The sequence below is a fragment of the Hakea prostrata genome, chromosome 9, assembly GCF_041222555.1.
Source record: "Hakea prostrata isolate BN-2017 chromosome 9, UWA_Hpros_2, whole genome shotgun sequence".
Taxonomy (NCBI): domain Eukaryota; kingdom Viridiplantae; phylum Streptophyta; class Magnoliopsida; order Proteales; family Proteaceae; genus Hakea; species Hakea prostrata.
The window spans coordinates 62,340,977-62,365,548 of record NC_142608.1 but is presented as its reverse complement, the minus strand read 5'-3'; the positions used below and the strand labels follow the sequence as shown (position 1 = coordinate 62,365,548).

At 37.7% G+C, this 24,572-nt stretch overlaps 1 long non-coding RNA gene and 1 pseudogene across 3 annotated transcripts; both read right to left on the bottom strand.

Moving 5' to 3' along the window:
* Window positions 1–511: 511 nt before the first annotated feature.
* LOC149006052 (uncharacterized) lies at window positions 512–3,439 on the bottom strand. Of its 2 annotated transcripts, none has more exons than XR_016175634.1 (3): window positions 3,128–3,439; window positions 1,357–1,427; window positions 512–1,201 (listed from the first exon to the last, which is right to left on the bottom strand). It is a non-coding gene; the product is annotated as an uncharacterized LOC149006052 (long non-coding RNA). The 2 variants fall into 2 exon arrangements; XR_016175633.1 differs by lacking the exon at window positions 3,128–3,439 and adding an exon at window positions 2,193–2,354.
* An 819-nt stretch (window positions 3,440–4,258) lies between these two features.
* Window positions 4,259–22,421, bottom strand: LOC149006051 (TMV resistance protein N-like; annotated as a pseudogene). Its single transcript, XR_016169968.1, has 5 exons — window positions 22,134–22,421; window positions 8,384–8,937; window positions 6,890–7,979; window positions 6,623–6,752; window positions 4,259–5,654 (listed from the first exon to the last, which is right to left on the bottom strand). The product of XR_016169968.1 is annotated as a TMV resistance protein N-like (transcript).
* Between the last annotated feature and the right edge of the window lie 2,151 nt (window positions 22,422–24,572).

Sequence of the window (24,572 nt, the reverse complement as noted above, 5' to 3'; positions counted from 1 at the left end):
TTTCCGGTAGGAGGAAGGGGGAAGGCGGCAGTAGTCACCGACAGGGAGAGGAGGTGTGGTGGTTTCCATCGGTGGTGGGTAGTTTCCGACTAGGTGTAGGAAGAAGATTCTCCCTTCACCCACCTAAGCGTTGGGTACGGGAGGGTAACTCGGTCAATTCACTACACCGAAAGGCATTATGGTCATTTCACATTCAAAATATTAATGACTCAACAAAATCAAACCCAAACTGTGGGTAACTTGTAATTTTTGAAGTGGAACACTAGTAACTTTTGGCACTAAAGTGGAGTGCCTATAGGGTTAGGGGGTCACCTGTAAAAAACTCTTGACTATGAAGATGGTAAGCAAAATCGATCTTGATTTCAATATGAGAATTCTGGTATAAACAACTAGTAGTTACAGTTGTTTAGTAACTCAGCTCATCTTCATTGCTCAGACTCAACTCCATATATTATAGCTGAGTCTTCATTGCTGGGGCTCAACTCCATATATATTACAGTGGCTGGATGATGTACAAATTTAAAGGGAAGTCCATTGCTTATTGTTTCAAAGATTTGATGGCACAAACTAATTTCTACTCAATCCATATTGGTCATATGCAAGTGTCTAGCATCTTTTTTTCTACAAATGCCAGACAGAAACAGCATTTCAATGCAGGGAGTTCGAGAGGAAATGGACATCAGAACTTCAAAAAGCTTATCCAGAGGTTATGGCACACATTGTTTTTGGATTCTCTATGTACACATTTAGGAAGAAAGGAACAAATCTGTTCTTTCAATGAGAGGAAAAACTGTCCTGGCTGGAAATATATTTGTTTGAGAGCCAGTATTTTGACGTGGAGAAAGCTCATTCACGAGATCCCCATCCACAAGATACCCACATATTTGAGCAGCTTCTGGCCAGGGTCGAACTGTATGATAAAGGAAAGTGATGCTCATAAACTTGAAGATGATTTCTTACTTGCTCTGAATTGGCCCGGATCAGTTATCAGCTCAAGAATTCAAGAATGATTCCTCACTCATTCTCTCCTTGTAAATGAAAGATGATGCCACAATGCAGCCTTGCCTGTTGTCATCTCCTCATGTGGCAGTGGCTCATTGCAAACAGTTCAAATATTAGATCATTTATGGAGAAAGTGCAATTGGTATTGAAGTTTGATTGTGGCTTCCCTTCCAGGTAAGTCTGCTGTGTGCCTGAAGACCTGTATATACACCAGCAGATAAGGAGTGATTTCAGGGACACTGAAGGGGAAAAGTGAAAGCGACAATGTAGAGGGTCAAGAACAGAACATGTTTAACTAGTGAAATGAATTGAGAGCTTATTATTTAACAATTCACATGGAGGTGATGAGATTACCTGTTAATCACTGGAACTTCAATTCTAAACAATTGAGCATAGGTGCCTCTAGTTGGAGTTCCTCCCAATACCTACAGGAAAATCACAATTTGTTGAATCATCCTCAATTCCCAATTATTGTAGAAAGCCAACATCGAAAAAGAAAAAAAAGAAAGAGAAAAAATCTCACAATAGATCATCCAACTAATAACAAAAAAGTAGTTACAGTACATAATAAGGAGCATAACAGAAGCAAGTGATATCACTTTGGTCATTTAATCAAATCCATTTGAATATAATCCATCATCCATAGCGTTATAAATCATGCTAAAACCAGGTTCATACTTGACTCAATCAAAATACTACTTTACTTATTAGATAGGGTCTCCAGAATCTATTCCATTTTTACTTTGGTACCCTCAACAATTTTAATTGAACTGAAGCACCACTCACCTACTCTGTTTGTAGAATTCTGGGTATTTACTCAAGGTACAATGTCGAAATTATTGGGGAAAATGTTTATTTAACAGAAGGCACAAGGTTTTGGTGTAATTTCACTTAAACTAAACAGGCCTGATGAATGGTTTGGTTTTCAAAATATGATTCAAAATTCAAAACACTGTATGACAAACACACATAAATGCTAGACAGAAAGACAAGAAAACTTGAAACCAATAGTTAAATTTTTTGGAAGATTAGGTGCATCACTAATAACAATCTTCACTTCAACTTTAAACAAATACATAGGAACAAGCTTGATTTAAAAAAAATAAAGAAGTAAAAAAATTAAACTGTGATCTTTATATAGAGTCACAAAAAAGGGTTAAGAAACAACTCAAATTTGGAGAAAGGCTAACCTCATTTAGTAACTCTTTGTTCTATTGTTTGATAGGTTCCCTCTCACAGAAGATTTCTGTGTTTAGTGCAGCAACACAATATTCAGCAGGTTCTGTCTCAATTACTTGGAAGTTAACACTTCATATACCTCCCTAACAAGGAATAGATTACTCCTCCTCACAAGTTGGGTTATTGTAACTCACAATGAATTTCAATGTATTGACTGCTTTTCACTGTGATTAGTAAAGAATCTAGAAGTGTTTCACAGTACAACTGCCATTAAAACTAAAAGGTCCTGTAGCTTGAATGGTCATACAGTATTAGCTCCTTTTTCTAACATGTGCTGAGTTCCACGCCCAGATAAGGATGTGATGCTAGTGAGATGAATCACCTTAAAAGGCAATTTTGGTGGAGTAAAATCAAGGATACAGAAAGGATATATTGGGTCAGCTGAGAAGACCAAACTGCTGACTAGTCTGGCTTAAACACACTTCATTCTCATTACAATGAGTCATTTATTTTATCTAGTTTTTCCTACCCAACTACCAGATTGAGTTGCTGTATATGCATCAATACCTTTCCTAGAGACTGTAAAACTCAGTTGCTTGCTTTTTCAAGGCTAGTTCCAACTGAATCTCAGAAGCCTCAGTTATGGCTTACTGGCAAACTCACTCCCAACACCCAATAATGGATAGTCTTCAAAGAAGTTACTCAGATTTTGGCATCTGGGTTATGTGGTACATAAAACTAATCCCATGATGAAATAAAAGCTCCCAACAATAATAAAAGATCAGACTGAATTACATTGAATTGATATCATGCCCATGTCACTTTTCATGCTCTTGTTTGATAGGTCCTCCCCCCCCCCCCCAACCCCCAAAAAAAAAAGGGGATGATTTATTTATGTAGGAGTGCAACTACATCATATAATCTAACAGGGTTTTGCCAAAATTACCTTGAATTGAACACTTCATAGACCTCTGTAACAAGCAATAGATCCCCTTCCTCACAGATCAATACAACTCCAGTATATATGCTGATCAAACAAAAAGAAACACTAGTGATTTACAGTGCCACCTATATAAAAATGTTACAGTGATAAAGGAATTAAACTATACAAAAGTATTGTAAAGCATTTAAACTTCAAATGTTAACATAAGAAAATGTGGAGATAAAGGAATCAAACTATACAAAAGCATTGTAAAGCATTTAAACTTCATGTACAAATCAAACAGGTTCCCAAGTTACTCCTCAATTGTATCCTCCATGGAAAGGATGTGAACAAACTTCTCACACTTCACAACTGGCAACTAATGAATAGAAGAAACATCCCCAAGATGTAGCCTAAAATTAACTAGAACAACCTTATGCATTTCGATCTGTCGTTCCTCACATTGATCATCACCAATGAGTACGTTATTTCTGTTCCCTCATTTCTTCCCCTGCACAATTTATATGTCATGAGATTTCATGGGAGCATCCTAACCTTATATATAAAAAATTAGGACTAGAGGGAATAACCTTGATTAGAATTGTATAACTCGAGAAGTCTGGAAGATGCCCATTTACATTATAGGATTCATGGAAACCAGAGTTGTCATCATTTGCAGCTTCACCAACATCAAGACAGTTTGGAGACTTTTCATTTCAAATATTTCTGTTCCTTCATTTCCTGTCAATGAACTATAGTGTGAGATGCAAGATTCTAAGTGGAATAAAGCCATGCAAAACTTATTAGTATCACCTTGCTGAAATTTCATGTTGTCTTCACAAAACTCCAATTTATGTAGTAGATTTGTCATAAAACCATTTTGCCTTGTTCTAATACTCCTCATTCATTCTAGTATAAGCATGAACTAGGGTGGCGCCCCATCTTTTTTAGCCATTGAAAATTTTCATTTTCCCCCCTTTTTTTAAAAATATTTTTATACATGGAAACTGGAGGAGCCTACAAACTTAATCTATAAATGGGGAGTTTTTCTTTTGAAAAACATGTACGTGCCTGATATAAGGCAAATCCTTACCAAAAATCAAAAGGAATACAATGCAAATTGATTGCCCAAAACAAAGAATAACAGACGAACTGTTATTTTACCTTCCCTGGACGTCCAATATTGGGTGGATGCATATTGGGTAGATGCTTGCATCCTTCAATAGATACCGTCTTCAAGTTCTTCAAGCTTTTTGGTAAGCTTTTCAAGGAGTGGCACCGCTTAATGCGTAGAGTTTTTAAGCTTTTTAATCTTTCAAGACCATCAATCTCAATTAGATTGTCACAATAACTTATTTCAAAATCTTCCAAGCACTTCAATCCGTCGAGGCCAGGAATTTTAGGTAACTTGTGACATGCTATAATCCATATAGTCCGCAACTCCTTCAAGTTTGAAAGATCCGGTAATGTTTCCAAGGAGAAACATCCATCAATGCGCAGATTCTTTAAGCTTCTCAATCGGGCTAGATCGTGAATCTGGACTAGATTGGTGCAGTAATTTATTACCAATCGTTGCAAGGACCCTAACGTGTGGAGTCCAAGAATTTGGGATAACTCGTGAAATCCCTCGATTTCTAAATACCAAAACTTTTTCAAGTTGGAAAGATCCGGTAATATTTCCAAATTCTTGCAAAATCTCAGATCTAGTGCTTGCAAGGATTCCAATCTGTCAAGCCCTCGAATCTCCGATAACTTGTCGCACCTATAAATTTGCAATTCCCTCAGCTCTTTTAAGTTAGAAAGATCGGGTAATATTTCCATCGAGCAACAATTAAAGATATCTAAATTCCTCAGGTTCTTCAAAGTTGAGATATCATCCGGTAACATTCTCAATGATGGGGCCTCAATGTATAATTTTTGTAAAGAGTCATAGCCCTCAAGGCGCTCAATCTCGGTTAATTCTTGGCAGAACTCAATGTGTAGCTCCCTTAGCCGTTTCGAGTCCCTCATGTATGGCATTTTCTTGAGCAATTTGCAATACTCTATCTTCAACTCCTCAAGAGAATCCATCCCTTCACCTTCAAAACTTGAGATGTCAGTAGTAGAGATGTTTATGCACAGTAGTTTTTTGGAAGAACTCAATTTCGGTAACTTTTTCAATGATGCACAGTCGTAAATTTCAAACTGCTCCAAAGACTCCAATTCTTCGTCGGCACCTTCGATCTCTTCCAAGTTGCTGCAACTAAAACAAGCTTTAATGTCTCTAGATTTCTCAAGCGTCCTCCTGATGCAATCGATAGCTTTACCAATGAAGGGCAAAGGAAAACATTTAGGCTTCTCAAACTTGACGGAAGATCCGATATGTGTCTAACTGAATAGCAACGTCCAACTGACAATCTGGTCAAACTTGAAAGGGAACCTAACATTATGTTTTCAAGTGAGGGGCACTCACTGAATTCTAGGGTGGTCAAACTTGAAAGGGAATCTAACGTTGTGTTTTGAAGTGACTTGCATCCACTGAATTTTAGGGTGGTCAAACTTGAAAGGGAACCTAACATTGTGTTTTGAAGTGAGTTGCACACCCTAAATTCTAAGGTGGTCAAACTTGAGAGGGAATCTAACATTATGTTTTGAAGTGAGTCGCACACCTTGAATTCTAGGGTGGTCAAACTTGAGAGGGAATCTAACATTATGTTTTGAAGTGAGTTGCACACCTTGAATTCTAGGGTGGTCAAACTTGAGAGGGAATCTAACATTATGTTCTTAAATGAGCCGCACCCACTGAATTTTAGGGTGGTCAAACCTGGGGGAAGATTAGGAATATCTTGAAGCGAACTACAATCACAAAAACTAACTCTAGTCAAGCTTGATGGAAGACTTAGGACCTTGCAGTTGCAACTTATGTCCAACGTTGTCAAGGATGTCATTTGATCCAAATTATCTGATACCATGTTCAAAGAGCAACACCCAAATAGATTGAGTGTCTCAAGAGATGTCAACAAACAGAATGGGAGATCCACCACTTCTCTACAGCGCTTCATATCTAAAACGACCAAGTTCTTGAGATGACCAATAGATGGGTCAACCCTAACCAAGTGAGAACAATCTGCCAGACTCAATACCTCCAAAAGTGGATTTCCTGAGAAGTCAGGAGTGCCACATAGCATGCTGCAAGACTCGAGTTTTAGAACTTTCAGTTTTTTTGCCATCTGCAAAATAGTAATTGAAAGAAGGAAAATTCAAAATTGCTTTTTCTTTAAATGCTTGCTTGAAAATTCAAAAAATTAAATAGAAAAGAGTGGGAGAGAGAAACCTTGATATATTCCCAACCAATCCAACCCTCAGTGATCTGACTGTATGATAGATCAAGAACAACTAGTTTTTTTGGACAAAAGTTTCTTAATGCAAATCGTATAAAAAATCCTCTCCAACTAAGTTGTCTTAGTTTTGAAGAAGAGTTGTCAGCGCATCCTTTCCAACTAAGCCATCCCAATTCTGAAAAGGAATTTCTACACTTACCCAGGATTTGTGTACCACCAAGTTTGAGTAATCTTAATTCAGCCATTGCATCAAGGCCCTTAATGATCGAACATTCATCATGTGATTCACATTTGAAGTCAATAGTGAGTCCTAAACACTTGTTTGTTCCCTGCAAAAGAAATGACTTTCAATTTAAATGTTAAAGTTAAATTATTCTAAAAAGCCCCACCCCCAAAATTAGTAAAGCCCTCAAATAATTGATTTGCATAATCATCACAAAGATAACAATTTACATTGAATACATACCTTCTGTCCGACAATTACATCCAAGACTTCCTCTTTAGACCATATTCGACTACGTTCCTCCGGCTTTGTACTCTCTCGATGAACAATGCATCTTCCAAGATCTCGGAGCACATCATGCATCCTCAGTTCATCATTTTCATCAATCGTTATCAAAGACTTTGCACAAAGACTATCAAGTCCTTTATGAGGGGAAAAACCACAACTTTCCCATATGTAACTCACAACGTTTATTTTCATGCCGATAAAGAAACATGCAGTATCAAGAAACATTTGTTGCTCATCTAGATTTTCTAATCCATCGTAACTTACTTCCAATCTTTTTATAACATTACTGTTGGGAAACTTTTGCAACTCCTTCAACGTGTCTTCCCATACTAATTTATTCTTTAAGAATAAAGATGAACCTATAACTTTAAGAGCTAAGGGAAGCCCTCCAATAATTTCTACCATTGCTTTTGAAAGATTCAAATAATCTCCTAGTGGCTGGTCCCTTTTAAATGCATAACGGCAAAAAAGTTTGAGAGAATCATCAAAATTCATTACATCGGGCTCATAAATCTCAGCTTTTCGGGAAGTTAAAATATCTTTATCCCTACTAGTGATAATGATCTTGCTTCCAGTACCAAACCATCCACCATCTCCAATTAATTTTTCTATGGGACTATCTTTATCCACATCATCAAGAATGAGCAGAACTTTCTTTCTACATAATCTTTGCTGGATCACATTAATTCCACTATCCACATCAATAATATTTGGACCCCCATCTTTTGAGATGGCTGTGATAAGCTTGTTTTGTAGATGGGGAATCCCAATTTTAGCATTGTCTCGAACATCTTCAATGAATGCGTGTTCTTCAAATTTATTAAGGACCTTCTTCCGGACAGCCCTAGCAATGGTTGTCTTCCCAATGCCGCCGAAACCATAGATCCCCACAATTTTTGTGACCTCAGATGTAATCTCTAATAATTCCACCACTTTTTTTATATGAGATTTGATTCCAACTAGGTCGTCAGCAAGATGCACAAGTCTCTTGTTCAATTCATTTGAAACTATTGTAACAATTTCTTTTACTAAAGCCCCTTCATGCCTGTATAATTCAAACAATACCATGATAAATACATAGGGTGGTGAATAACCTTTATAAGGAAAATAATGAAAAGAAGTATTCAATATAAAAGAAATCAGAAGTGAATTATGTGAATTGATGTATATTATGCAAATTCCATTATGTCATTCAATCTTGGTATTATTTTTTCATCAAAATTCTTCACAAAGAGCAAAAAGAATAGCAAATAGGGTAAAGAAAATTATAAACAATATTTCACATATTTTTGTCTCTTAGCCCTAAAATTCTTTCTTGGGTGACTCTAAACCCTGAATATTCTTCATTCATCAATCCAAATCCCATGTCTGTTAATTTTGACCAACCTTATTATGAATTCATATGGGAGAAATGTATAGAATTTAACAAAATGGAAGTATTGCACTTACGAGCCTTCCTTTAAATGCCGTCCATCCAATTTGCCTATTTCTTGCAGAATATCTCGCCACTCTTGCACTATTTCTTGGTTGAATTTGTTTGGGTGTTCCTCATTGAAGGCCTTTGCATATTCCCCAGTCTGGTTTCGCACGTTCGTTGGTTCAATTTTGTAGAAAATGGGCAATACGAACTGGTTCCTTGTTCTTTTACAGTTAGATATCTCCTTAAGCTCATTAAGGCACCATTTGCTACACCCATAGTTCATTGAGAAAATGGGAATAGAGATCATTGATTGCCGGATTGCCGCAAGTAAATTCGAAGCAATCTCTTTTCCCGGCTCCAATTCTTCAGCATCCCTAAATGTTCGAATTCCTTTGCTATCTAAAGCATGATAGAGGTGATCGGCAAAACCAGTACGAACATCGTTGCCATGAAAGCTCAAGAACACTTCATAACTGAAATCAGAAGAAGAGGTTTGTTGAGAAGATGAAGCCATTATGAAACTGATTGCTTGATTGACAATAGGAAAACTGGTAAGAACTCTGTAAACTTCAGATCTGAACCTCTGAAAAGGAAAATGCAAGTGAATGGCCAGTAATCATAAATCTTCAAGCAAAGTAGAGCAACTCGCATGCATGATGCATCCGTGCTTAGTTTTCCTAGGAGTTCCCAATATTCTGATTACTTAATCACATTTTTTATTTATATATATATTTGTTTACTTATATTTCTCGACGAGCAAGCAAAGTCAGTTGGGCAAACTCCAATGCTCTTTGATCAAAAGAATCCTCTGTATTTTTTATTTATTAACTTTTAATTAATTATTTTCTTACGAGTTTCTTATAATTATATTTTAAACAATTAGAATAAATGTATCGCAACTTGCAAGAGAATATTAACCACTTGGACGCTTCCAACAGCTTAAACAGCTAGACATGAAAAAAAAAAGAAGACGTGCTAAGCAAAAACTCACTAATCAGGTTATGGGTCTCAACATTCTTTTTATTTGTGAATTTAAATATATGTTTCTCGATCTTTTGGTGGAGAATGTTACAGCACTTCTCTATATTCTTGATCTAAGGGGGGTCTATATATGCCAGCCTCCATCTGTTTTAACATAAAAGAGAGCCAACGACCGTGGTTTAAACTATGTCACCATGTCCCATAAAAAATGAAAAAGGAATATCTCACTATACAACATGATACTAGCTGTTATATATTCATATTGAATATGATATTATTGATATTTTTCATTTTTTCCTAGGGACAGCTATTAACGGATTGCACCAAAATGTATTCACTAGTACGATACATCTCCTAAAATCATCCGACGGATACGATACTTGATACCTATGTCTTAAGAGTCCATATCCTCTTCACCTCTACAAGTCATCCCCCCTCCCCCCTCACAAGTGTCCTGCCTATGGTACACGAAAAGAAATTTCTGACACATGAAGTAGCGAATATGTGAAATTGATTGCTTGATAAACATTCAATACTAATTGAGTAAAGACGTGCTAAGTTATGACCTTGCGTTAAGAATAAATAAAACTACTAAAAACTCGCTAATTAAGTTATGGATCTAAATCATTTTTTTTCGTTTTGGTCAAAAGATCTGAATAATTGGAAGATTAAGATCGGATGAATAGTTGGCATCCAAAGAAATTAAAGCTATGTAAAACCATTCAGATGAATATTATGGTGCTCCTATTGCTCCAAAATCCTGTTCATCAGTGCAAGTGAGCTGACTAGGAAAAAAGGTGCTCGACTTGGTTGGTTGAGGAATGCCTCTGACAAGAAAGTTAGTGAATGCACATAGCCTTAAAAGAAGAACATAAGTAGTAGAGCTTTGAATGCTAGGTGGAGTACTCAGGCAATGCATACCTAATTATGGCCGAGTGTTAGGTTTGTGTAGGTCTTAGGAAGTTACCTTGACAGTATGATTTGATAACTGCTGATCGTCAAATTTAGGTCATCCCTGATATAATGGTGATTGAGTTCGACCAGAATTCTATAACTAATCCCAACTCCATGTTAGACAAAAAATCTTATTTGGAAGTTAAGTGAGAGTTCGTTTCAATTCTTCTAGTGTATGGTACTTAATGCATATGTCAGGTTACTTGGTTCTCCCATATTCGACCAGGTTCTGATTGGTCTGGTAAATTCATGGTCGACCCTAGTTGGTCAGGTTCATTCATGGTCGACCCAAGTCCATCTATTTCAGGTTGACCATATTAGTAGCCCCCTAGTCACTTGGTCGGGAAGCTTCAATGCTCAGACCAAGGGACTACAAATCTAGCCTTGGAGACCATGTTCTTGCTTGAACAAAGCAATGATGGTCAGCTGAATCTGAACAGTGGTTTATCTGTTCGAGAATTGCCTCGAACAATGAGGGCAGCACATTGATGGGGAAAAGATCATTGAGCATGCAAACTTACATCATTTCTGCTACCTGAAGCGTTGTTCTGCTTGAGCCAGTGTTTTGTTCGTCAGATCTGAATTTTCGTAGTGCTTGAGCTATTGTTCTGGTTGAGCTGGTCGTGGTCGTGGTCGTGGTCGAGCAGAATCATTGAACTGGTCGAGCTTCTGAGCTCTCATTCCAAGTTGTCACCTTCTAATACTTTCTTATGCTCTTGTCCGGGGTCGACCATATCACTAGTCCCCTAGTTCACTTGGTCCCAATGCTTTGTTATCACTGTGTGATGGGTATCGAGAAAAAAGGTCTTGAAAATCAGGTAAGACCCTTATATAGTATATAATAGGAACTGGGGCAGAGCATAGGCTTTCAAGCCCTTGATTTTGCTCCTGGAACAAAAGTTCCATGGGTTGGTTGATTGCCCTAGTCTCCCCAGGAGACCAGCCCGGTTTTGGGTGAAAAGGGCAATTTTGGAAATTTGATTTTTGAAGCCCCTTTTTAATGTGTTTTAGTTCTAAAATGTGCCATTATGATCTGAGGTCGTCAGTGAACATCAGAGCTCGTCAGTGAACACTCTGCAAAGGTGAAAAACAGTGTGGAAAGCATTCGACAAAGTTTCTGAACAGGGATTTACTTTTTTTAAAGGTTAATATTCATCTTCTTCGTTTTAATTCTCTTCTAAGATTGATTTATCCTACTGTCTAAACATATTTGAAGGCTTTTAGTAATTGTACCAACCTAATTCTTCTACCCTCTTTACTCTAGAGTGAATTCCATTCACTCTGACTTATTTGTGAATCTTCCAAAACGATTTCGGAGAAGACCTAATATGGATTCGTTAGGTTTTCATTCCTTTTGCTTTATTTGATGTCTAAACTATGATAGATCATGTTCTAGTATTATTTCAGAATTTTTCAAGTACTTTTGGAGTAGTTTAGAACTCAATCGGAAGCCTTCTGATGATCCGAGTCAATTCTATCCGTACTCGTAGGCTGGTTGATTGGCCTGGTCGCCTGGATGACCAACCCTACTCTGGGGCAACCACTTCATGCAGTGTTGGTCTTTTGTTTCTCTTTTCAATATTAGACCTCTAGGGTTATTTCTAACTTTGAACCAACGTGTTAATATCACTTACTTTTCAAGTTGCAAATCATAAGCAAGGTGAGGACGTTCACTTGCAGATAACTATTGTTACTTTCTTAGTTGAGATGAAACTTGTATATAATGCTGTTGTTTTCGAATTTAGGAATGATGTTTATGATTTTGAAATTACAGAATTTAAGTCGTTTGTTATTGATACTGATGAATGGATCAACATGTGACATTGTGGACTTAAATTGATTGATGAATTGGGAATGTGATTGAATCTTTTTACTAATTTGTGGAAAGTGAATGTATGTGTGATTGTGGATTGGGGAATACTTATTTGGGTGTTTATGGCTTGGGACATTAGCGGAGGTGGTATGGGACACAATCCTCTGATGCCCCCAGCACTTTTCATGATTACTAGATACCATGACCTAGGAAGTCTAGTGGAGTTTGGTTAGGTACCCCGTCATATCACACCCTATCGGCATGGGTATTGATGCCAAGTGACCTGTGGGAGTAGTGTGGGATGTTGGGCGCTCAAGACCGGTAACCAACCCGTGAGAGGACACAACCACATTGTGGGGGCCATTGATTGGTAGGGTTGCATATAATAGATTTGGACTCATGGGTGCTCAAGACCGGTAGCCAACCCGTGAGTGGACATGAGAGCTTCTTGTCCATTATATGTGGATGACCAATTGGATTAAGGGAAGGCGTAGTCCGAGTTTGTTGGAGCTATAAAATACGTTGACTCTAGTAGGGGAGGATACTAAGCCAAGAGTGTGAGATGCATGAGGGAGGTATTTGAACTTAGGATGATGTGACTGAGTAGTTGACTTACATTAGGCTAGGTATGACCTTGACACACGCCAATACTCATACTAATGGTGTGGTGAGAGAGTGCTGACCTAAACCCCGCCATGGTGATAGTCCGAGAGGGATGCCTTAAGCCCTTACTCGGAATCTCAAGACCGATAATCAACCCGTGAGAGATCAAAGTGACAAGACCTACTTAGAGGAGGCTGGTGTTCTACCTTAATGCGTGTCTACCATATAAAGACTAGCATCCATTAGAGTATAGTTGCATTGTTGCATTCCATTTCATATCATGATGCACTATATGATGTATTGATTTAGACTGTGATATTGGTTATTTGTTTGTGAACTCCTTGTTGAGTTCTTTTGAGCTCACCCTTCGGGGAATTTGTTGTTTTAGAGTTTGTTGCAGATCCAGATGGCACAAAAATTCAAGAATACAAGACACTGGTGACCGATCCGTACGGTGTACAAGATTTTGGGGACTATGACTTTCATAGTGAAGAATGTTCGTGTCTCGACTGCGCGTCCTAGAATTAGTTTGACTCATGAGTTGATTTATACCGTTCATAACACGGAGATTTTTGAGTTTTAAAATTATATTTTAATTAAGGATACGTACTTGATGTAACCCTTAGGAGTTTTATATACTTTACTTTATCCTTTCTAGTTGATTACTTTAGTTTTGTCATCACTTCTGCACTCTTATTTGGTTTTGAGATCCCTTTGAGATCCTTGTTACTTGATATATTCTTTATTAATATTTATAACATTGATTTATTCTTGCTCATGATTGGGCTATTTTGTGGAATGGTTGGCGATTGTCTGAGACCTGATTTGTTGGGTTGTGGATCACTCCCCCGGGTATTCGGGTGAATGGATACCGGCTGGGTGGATGTGACACATCTAATCAGGGTCATCCAAAGGATTTTACCTAATCCGTCAGATGAGCATTTGACGGGTTTAAAACCCCTCTTATTTTTTCTTCTGCCTCCATTTTTCCTTCACGTGTTTGGAAACCCAGTGTGCACAAGAGCGTCGTTTTGAAGTTTAATCTTTCTAGGAACCACCCTTCAATTTTCATTTTTGTCAATGCAAGATATCTCCAATGTGTGAATTTTTACCAACCTATAGCATTTGTGCCTTGTTGGTGGGTTTTGAATTTTGTTCGATCCTTTTAGTGCTTGAACCAATGTTCAGAGCTTCTGAATTTCAGTTTGGAACATCTGGAGTTCAAGGATCATCTATGCTATTCGAAACATTGTTGCTCGAGGCATTTTTTCTGCCATTTGAAACTCTCTTTTTCTCGAACCAGTATTATGTGTTTTGAACTTTGTTATACCCTTTTAGTGCTTGAACTATTGTTCTGATAGAGCAGAATAACCATTGTTCTGGTCGAGCAGAATCACTCTAGTGCTCGAACCAGAGGAAAAGTATGTCTGCAGTCATTGTTTTGGTCGAGCAAAATCATTCCAGTGCCTGATCAATTGTTCTAAAAAAGTGGTTTTGGTCTAACACTTCTTTCGTTCCAAGTTGACTTGGTATTTTTTACCTTCTTCGTTATTCTCTTGCGGCTGAGCATGGTAACTCAAAATTTTAGCGACTCAAGATATCTTTCCTATATGTTTTATTGAATTCCAAGAATGAAGAATTCTCTCATCTTTATAAAGTAATCCTCAGAAAGCAAAATTTGATGTTAATGCTAAGCAGTGACTGATTACTTGACTTGCTCAAAAAGCGAAATTTGAATTCATGCTAATAAGTGGATCACTTGATGCTAATTAGCGAATTGCTGTTTGGGTTAAGCAGAGTCATTGCTTTGGTCGAGCAGAATCATTCCAGTGCTGGTCGAGCATAATCATTGTTATGGTTGAGTAGCATTCCGGTGCCCAAACTATCTTGAAAAGACTTGCTCAAAAAGAAAAAAATTGCATCGATGCTAAAGCGAATCCAAAATTGGCTCAAAAAGCGAAAGATTAAATTGGTCAAAAAAAGCAAAAGTTTAAATTTCTCAAAAAGCAAAAGATTTATGCTAATGCTTCTGTTGGATGAGCTATTTTTATTGATCGATCTTGCCCTTGGTCGACCATACTTTATTTAATTGTAAAATTCCTTAATAGACCTTGACCTTGGTCGAGCACAATATTCACTTTTTTTGCAACCTTGTTAGAGAAGTTCCTTTAGTTGTACTTGCTTTCTCGACCACCTTCCTGGTCGATCAAAAAATTATGTTCCCAAGTTGGCATGGTTTTTCCTGTTCGTTTCAGGCATATAACTCAGCTTTTTCCCCCGAGCAGGTAACTTGGATATATATATAGGATTCTGGGTAACTTTCCCAGAAGCTATAAGGAATTGCTCAAAAAGCAAGAGTATAAATTGCTCAAAAAGCAAAAGATTTGCATTAATGCTTTTGTTTCTAATTGTCAAAACAAAATCAGGGCTAAACCCTCTACTGATATTGAATCAAAATTGTTTAAGGAAAGAACTGAAGTATAAATTGAAATGCATTACTGATAGTATTTTTTGAGATTGCTCGAATTCCATGACCGAGTATCTCTTGTCTAGTCTCTGGATCATGCAAGTGATATGCTCCAAGAGCAACCTGTTGGACGATTATTTATGGGCTTCCCAGTTTGTTGAAAAATTAATGGGTATGATAAACTTTGATTGACTCAGCTTCTAGACCTTGGTTGACCTCTTCTAGGACTTCGGTGTCTTTCTCCACTGTTTGACCTCACTGTTTTTTTATCTATTGTTAGGGGACCGAACTACTTCTTATTTTGTTTGGAGATACTTATTTAGATGTCCTTGCGAGATAAGTTTCTTGATCTCTGCCTCAATTGCCTGCAATTGCTAGTTCAATGGCCATGATCTTCATGAAAGTCACCATGCTTACTTTTGTCTCTCTCTTCTGGTGTAGATTAAAGTCTGCTTAGCCATTCGAGAAGGCCTTGACTCTTGATCTCCATTAGGATTTATGATTGGCTTGTGTTTATAGGAGTGAATGCTCCTTCCGGAGATTCCTTTTGAGGCTCTGGCTTACCAGTTCTAGCCAAACTCTTATTCTGCTGAGGCTCGCCTTTATTAGCTTTTGTCTTTGTGCATGGTCTTTCCTTCTAGATTCGATCATTTCAAATATCAATGCCTAGTTGTGGCAGCGGTCGAGCAAGTCTACATAAGTCTAGGGCATGTCTTGCCTGAGATTCTCGAGCAAGCGATCATGAGTAATTCCTTGGAAAGCTATTAGCTAACTTCTTATCCAGATTTTCAATTTGAATGGTCAGGTCGTTGAATCTCTGGAGGAAGTCTTCGATTGATTCTGATCAACCTCACCAAACTAAGAATAGGATGCCTTCTCTCTTATTTGTTTTTACCCGCTTTGGAAGCGCGATAGAAACACTTGACCGAGCTGGTCAAAATCTGAGATCTGTCCTTCAACCCTAAAAACCATTGGGATGTTGCCCCAGTTAGTGAAGCTGGAATGATTCGGCACAAAGCTACTTGACTATGCTTGTATGAGGACATCATTGATTTGTAGTGCATGATATGCTATTTAGGACACTTAGTCTCGTCAAACATGGTAAAGGTAGGGAACTTGAAGTCCTTTACAATCTTTTCTTTTGAGATAGCTTGAACAAATAGGTCATCTTTTAACGCTGAATATAGGTCATCCTTTCCTGCATCTTTCAACTTTTTCAGTTTTTCATCTAGTTCCTCAAACCGCTTATCACATAAGCAGCTTCTCTACCCAGAACATCATGGTCGCCCATTCCTTCACGGTGGTCGGCCAAAGGATGACTACTTTCATGATCTTCAATATTTACTTCCTTTGGGGGGAGGGTCCTCAGTATGTATGGGCATTGTCCCACGTGCTGGTTGGGTTGGATCACCAACCTTTCCTTTTCTTTTGTAAGATTTCTTTGAGATGTTGTACAGCTTGATTGAGCAAAGGTGCTCGACCATCTCGTTGCTTCGATGCTCTATTATCCTGCCTTCCATTAGGAAGCAAGGGTTTCCCTGTTGGCTTTGACCTTGTGGAATTACTTGTTGACGGATGCCAATTCTAATTCATTTCATTAAATTGATTGATCGTCACAAACTGGTTGGATGGACCAGCAAGGGCATCATTGCTCGAAAGAGTCTACTCGACAACTAGATATGGATCCACGGGTTGGTTCTGTGGTCCTTCAAGATCATTCAATTGACTTCCTGCTTACGATATGAGTCTGAGTACCACCATGGCTTCTTGATTAAGTTTCCACAGACGATGCCAAAAATTTTTGCTCAAAACTCTTGTTGATCAGTGCAAGCGAACTGGCTTGCAAAAACGTGCTCAACTAGATTGGTTGAGGAATGCCTCCGACGAACAAGTTAGTGAATGCACACAAGCTTAGAAGTAGAACACAAGTTGTAGAGCTTTGAATGCTAGGTGGAGTACTCAGCGAGTGCATAATTATGGCTGAGTGCTAGGTTTATATAGGTTTTAGGAAGTTACCTTGATAGTGTGATCAAACAAGTGTTGATCATCAGATTTAGGACATCCTTGATATAATGGTGATTGAGTTGGACCAAAACTCTATGACTAATCCCAACTCCATGTTACACCAAAATCTTATTCGAAAGTTAAGGGAGAGTTGGTTTTAATTCTTCCAATGTACGTTACTTAATGCGTACTTCATGTTACTTGGTTCACCCATGTTCGACTAGGTTTTAACCAGTCTGGTTCATTCATGGTCGACCTTGGTCAGTTATTAATTAATGCAAAAACTTTAACTATGAATACCTGAAGATCTTTGGGATTTCGAATCCCCAATGCTTTTCCCTAACCGATATAACTCTACACTTCAAAGCAAATTAGGGATGGTCTTCCTAGATATGCCTTATCTTCGCAAAACTATCGTCCTTCACCGAAGCTTGGCACGCTTAGTTTGTTGAGCTATAGAATAGCTTTGCCCAAACTCAAACACAATCAACTAGAAGATATAGAACAATCAAATTAATGAAATAAACATGGTTCATCTACATCCCAAAGAAGAAGAACTAACTACTCATTATCACAAAGTTCATAAGACAAATAAACATGAAACATAGAGAGAGAGAGAGAGAGAGAGAGAGAGAGAGAGAGAGAGAGAGAGAGAGAGAGAGAGAGAGAGAGAGAGAGAGAGAGAGAGAGAGATGTGGTCTTCTTCTTGAGCAATGAGAGAGATAAGAGCCAAGATCCGTGTTCGCCGTCTCCCCTCTTCTCTGAGGCTGGCTTCCCTTTTATGTCTCCTGCACACAATGAATCCCCTCTCTTTACCCGTCAATTCGATCTTTATTAGTTCTAATTTTGAAAAAACTCAAAACTAGAAAATTGTAGATATTTTCAATATCGTTCTATAGCATCTTGAATCACTGCAATCCGAGCTCATACAACAGAGATATGCCCAAAATATTGAAAGTATGTCTATTTACCCGATTTTCAGATTTATTACCAATTTTGTTCCTTAGACCTCCGCTTGTTTCCAATTTGGCTAAGATCTCACTTTTCATGATTTATTGGGCAGCAAGATTGAATGCCATGATTTAAAATCCACCAATATCTAATATATTTGCCAACTTTACTCCATATTATCTCTAATAACCAAAATCACATTTTTCATAAAAAATAAAGAAAAATAATTAATTAGCTCTCTTTTAATTAACTAAGTATGAGAAATTAAATCAAATAAATAATGATAAATGCATGCTTATCATCAGTCTATTTCAGGTCGACCATATCACTTCCCAACGTTCTTATTATTTTTTTTAGCATCACAAAGTGGGTGGAGCATGTTGCCACACACCTCGATATTTTTAATCAGTCTTTACATGCCTGCCTCCATCATTTAAGCTAAAAAGGAGCCAACAAGCATGCTTTTGGAGCATGTTGCATGTTGCAACATACTTCAATGTTTTTAATCAGGAAATCTTTACATGCATGCTTCCATCACTTAAATAGAAAAAGGAGCCAACAAGCATGGCATAAACTATCTCCCTATGAAATTTTCTAGATGTGGTTTTGAAAAAGATTTACTAAATAAGAAGGCTTTAAATTTTTTTTTATTCAAATAGATTCTATTTTAAAAAGAAATTACTAAATCTTAAACTTTGTGATAAAATTTTCCGCCCAACTAATATTCTACTATGGACAGCCTAAATTATCCTCAAAGTAATTTTTACTTATTTTATTTTTTTAATTCAATTCCTAAAATAGTTAGACAACTTCAAGTTTGAGATTTTTCAGTAATTATTTTTTTTTCATAATCTACTCTTAAATTTTGTTCATATTAATTTCTCACTAACTACTCTTTCATTTTTTTTTTTCTGTTTCTTTTTATTTATTTTATTTCATTGAATTTGGGAGTTTATACTATGGGGTTGACTAATAAATGATATAATTTGATATAATTGTTATCAAATGTCATTTCTTACTTGAGGGTAATTTGGGTAGTTTATAGTAGAATATTGATTGAGCAGAAAAGATTCTCACAAAATTTGAGAATCTGGTAATTCTTTTCAAAAATAGAATCCATTTGGATATAACTTTTAAAAAACATCTGATCAGGTAAAGCTTCTTCAAAATCAGTCCATTTAGGACATTCTCCCATGATATAATAATAGCTAACACATACTCTCATTGAATACAATTGATAAGATATGTGCGTCTTTTTTCTAAGGACAAGCATTGGTAGATTTCACCAAAATATGTTGACTAGTTTATTACATCTCTTAGAATCATCTGACGGATACGATACGTGATACATATATCTTAAGAGTCCATATCCTCTTCACTCCTACAGTCCCCTATTTCCCACCTTCACACATGGCCAGCCCATGGTACATGAAAACAAATATCTCGTACACGAAGTAGCGAATATATAGTTCCATTGAGCCAGTGAATAAGGATATTGGAGGAGAAGATCCTTGTGGCAACAAGAGATTTTGTTTCATTCTTCGTCGGCAACTAAAGAGAAGATTCTGTTGTGTTATGTCTTCAATGGTTCCCAAAGAAGTTACGCTTCATGACCTTGTATTGTCATTACTTAGGGTGTTTTTAATGAATCTATACAAATTTTGGATTTAATTTTATATTGTTGTCTCCAAAGTATTAAAGAAGGATAATCTTCATTTAGACCCCCGGGGGGTTTGGTCCAAGTCATTTTTAGTTCAAATAAATGACACTTTGCATCCGCAACCCTTGTGGTATCCAAAACGATTGATTAAGAACAAATTATCACTTTTTTATGACCAAAATACTCTTGCATCTATTCTACCATTAAATTTGAATCATGTAATCACAATTTGATCTAAACAGTGGAAACCAAAAGAGTGAGATATATATGTAAAATAGATAATTTTAGATTTACGTTCAAAGGTTTAATAATTTATAAATTTGAATCCCTCGATTTTGGACAAATACCTAGATGTGTTGTTGTATACAGCTCTGGGAAAACCTAATCCTCAATCGTTCTCTGAGATTTGCTACATATTTGTATGACAGAAAAAAAACTAGTAATTGGTATGGTGGAGAGAAAAGAAAAATGTTAATAAAAGCCATAATCCAATTCAAAATAATTAAACAATAGTCAGCAATACTGATTAATTCTAAATACACAAAATTAGCTCCGCAATTTGACTTCTTTTTTTTTTTTTGGGGGGGGTTCTCAAAACATCTCAAAGGTTTCTCCCTTCTTTTCAACAATATATTGAGAATCATAGATGGAGCTGACCAGATTGTTAGGTCTTGAAAGGTCGAGAATTGTAATGAGGAATGGCAACAATCTAACTTTTTATTTTTTTGTGGGGGCAAGGTGTGGAGGAACGGAAGTTTGAACTCAAGACCTTATTGGACTTACTACCTCTACTTATAGGGTTACCACCAATGTACTATAACTACATCCACAATGATAATGATTCAAATATAAATAACTCATTTTTCTTTCTTAACAATGAAAAAGTACTCGCTTACAATTACCTTGAATATTGATGTTATTTTCCCCTTCTTTTTTTTTTTTTTTTTTTTTGTTAAGAATATTGATCTAATTTCAAGTGCAATCTAATTTGGACCACCTACTAAAAGAAAATATTGCCAACACAGAGTTGGTCTAGTGATTGAAACCAACACCTCTTAGTGAAAAAGTCGTGGGTTCGACTCTCGCTGAGGCACATTAATATCCCCATCCCCGGCTTAATAAAGCCCCTTTGCACCAAAAAAGAAAAGAAAATATTATTGCAACTTAAGAGAGATAATCATTATACTATATTTGAACCCAAAATATACGGCCATCCAATATACTGGAATAGTCAATTACATTTTGGGCTTCTTTTGAATGCAACATCAATCCTCATACAAGTACTTATTATATATATATATATATGGTCAAATTCATAATACACACTCTAAAGGTTTGTAATTGGACATCTTTTGAATACAACACCAATTCATCACGCTGTCTCTCATTGTTATTTGATTAAACGTGGACATTCGGTTGTACAAAAAAAAAAGGGTAAATATCACTTACCACCCCTCTTAGTTGGACAAAGAGGTGTTGGTTTCAACCACTTTTTCAAAACGTTCAACTGCCGAAGGGAGTTGAACTTCGGTGAGGGTGGAAGGAACGGAGCCAGGTTCTGTTGTATTATTTTTAATATAATAAAATAATAAACGTTTATTATTTGAAATTGGATTTATAAGTGCGGAAACTTTCCTTTGTTTATTTTAGGAAAGTGTGTTAGATAGTCCCACATTGGAAACCGAGATGTCGGAATCCAAGTTAATTAATAGGTACTGCCTATTAACTTTGATTTAATATCAAAAGACATGCCAATGCGTGTGTAGTGTACGAGCAAGGACGGTGTACCGTCCGAGCGCGCTGCCGCACGCGCGGCGTGGGCAGTGGGCTGTTTAGGTGTTTTTGGCGCACGCTTCGAGCGAGATCAGATCTGAACCATCTATTTTGATCAACGCCAGATCTAGGGCAATCGAAGTAGATCCATAAATGTCATCTTGATGGTTCAATCTGGACCGTTAGATCGTGCGGCCGAACGATCCAACGGCTCAGATCTGAACGTTGGCATTTGTATCCCTACAGAGAGGTGCACCCATACGAACAGAGTCATGAACTGTTCAGTAGAGGCACCTCAATGCCTATAAATTCCCTCTAGTTTCTCAACAGCAATAGATAAGAAAATCCGAAGTTTTCTCTATTCTGAGTTTTGTCTGTGCTTTGCAAAACTCGGGAAACAACCTTGAGTTTGGGCTTCTTTGTATCCTGGGAGACGGTTCGCTGGTACCTCATAGCACCTTCCGTGAGGGGCGAATTACGTCTTAAGGACAACGACATAGTAACGTGCCTAGAAGCTTCAGCTGTCATACTGTTGTCTCGTGCTCCTGATTACACCGAGTTTTATTTTTCAACAGGTTCCTCCTTGGGTTTGCTAGGTTGCTTAAATTGTCGAGAGGCCTTGGCAGCCGTCTTAGGAGCTCTAGACGGTCCAGAATCAAGAGTCAAGGATGGAATTACAATATCTTTCTCTACTTTCTTCTTTTGACTCACTTCTTTGAACTCACCCCAAATGGCGGTCAAAGTTCGCTTGTCACTATCTGACTGTTCGACGGGGACAGAGACAGAAGCCTCACCGCCTGAGTCGCCCTTACCGGCGCTATGTTCAGAAGGACCTTCATCAGAAGTCCTAACACTTCTCATCACTAGGGAAATATGATTCTGGTTTTCGATAGAGAAGAAACTGGAGACGAAAGCAAAAGGAATGAGCAAGACAAATAAAGGATACAAAAGAGTCAATGAACTTACTTGTTCACCAAAGCAGGGAGCGTGAAAGCGAGAAGACTATTGGGGCACAAGGAAGACGACGAAGTTTCAAACCCCAGACAAAGAGAATGAAAAAGGCGAAGACAATGAACAACTTTTAAGCACGCAAACCATCAAGAACATGTACGGCTAGGATAATTTATAATCGACGATTGTGATCGGGAGACGTTTCGAAAAAGTTTGAACAAATCGAATCAGTACAGACATTTTGAGAAACTGTCGTTTCGATTTCATAAGCAATGATGATTTCGGTTGCAGCAGACACGTGTCGTCACCACTTGGAAAGAGGAAGACGTTCACGAAACTCGAGAAAAAGCGAGGCAGCAACATTAAATGTGATTCGATATTTGATCATTCAAAATCCTCATTTGATAGTCGGGTCCAGTTCAAACCAGGCCTTCGGAGTTACCCGAACGCTTGGCCTGGGGGGGCTCGTGATACGGGAAAAATCATAGTCGAATCGGGTCCGCCCATGGTTTGACCCTCGACCCCGGTCGGGAAGAAATGAACCGACCCGCATTTGAACGGGCCGAGTTTGAAGGTAACTTGCTGAGGAAGAAACCTGACTCAGTCAACAAGTACGCCCGAATCCGCAATTCTCGGAGTGGACGAATTGTCAAAGAGATGGTTAACGACACTTACGGGAACAAATGATCGTGCTTACTCGGATAACTGCTGCGCTATGATCTTGCTAGCAGAAGAAGTTATCCATTATCTCATCAACGAACTGATCTATCTCTAACGGATCTAATCGTTAAGATCAGACGGTAATCCGAAGAAGGCTCAAATAAATCCAACGAAGGAAATTAGAAGGTAAACACTATATAAGACATGACCTACGTACAAGAAAGGTAACTGAATCGTATTCCCAATATTCGTATTCATACTTCTGCTCTGTACTCAAGCAAAACCTTTGTGATCAGTTCAGCAACTGACTTAGCCATCGGAGGTGGACTCCCGACCCCCATGGTCGGGCCACATCTGACGATTGTTTTGCAGGTCATTCTTCAGTGACCTAAGGGTTGAGTAGATTTTGGACGCATCAATATCATTGCCAACTTGGGCATAATAAATATCTATGCTCCAATTCGAGACAGAGTATTGTAACACAAATTTAGTAGAAAGTAGATATTTGAGGCTTCCTTCTATAGGGTAGATTTGGTGAGATCCTTTATTTTCCAATAGTATTCCCACAATAAAAAAATTTAATTTGTTCTATATTTGAAAATTTATTAATATAAAGAAAACTTGTGTTGTGTCCTTCAAACACAGGCTGGGATTTCTTCCGGTCTTCAACATTACTTAATAGTCTTAATGCTTTACGTCTGACAAAACATTTGAGAGACTAAAGGGGATGGGAAGTTCCTGTTGCAAGATAACTTGTATCACTGACTGGGAATCGGATTCCACCTGAAGGTAGCCTAGCCCATGTTGTGAAGCCTCCAAGAGCCCACTCCTGATGGCCAACACCTACCCACTTCCACCTTCTTGAATTTTAGATCGGGTGAGTTCTTGCATTTTGATACGTACGTACATTCTCTAAGATTACTAAGTAATGCCAAGAAGATATATAGAAAAGAAAAGGAAAAATATCTATCTTTTCTCTGTAGTTACTCTCTATTGACTCTTTTACTCTCTCTCTTAAAAAACTTCACTTTAGATGCCTCAAAAAAACATGAACTCTCATCTCTCATTCTCCTCGGATATTTTAGAATGCCTAAACAACTTTATAATTAGTTATGGGAGCAATCAGAGAATTGAAGACGTTGACTTAACAGAGAGGGATGGTACCTGAAATATTTTGATCCTCAGGTGTTGCTAGGGTTTGATTCCACCTTTTGCTTTAATTCCTACGTACAACAATTTCTGCAGTTTGCTCCACTTTGAAAATGTAAGAGAACATGAGATTAGGTTAGGGTTTTCCTCTGCTACCATTAGAGGATGAAAGATGATGATGGTGGGTGATTTCCAGCAGGAGGAAGGGGGAAGGTGGGGGCAATGGTCACCGACAGGGAGAAGAGGTGTGGT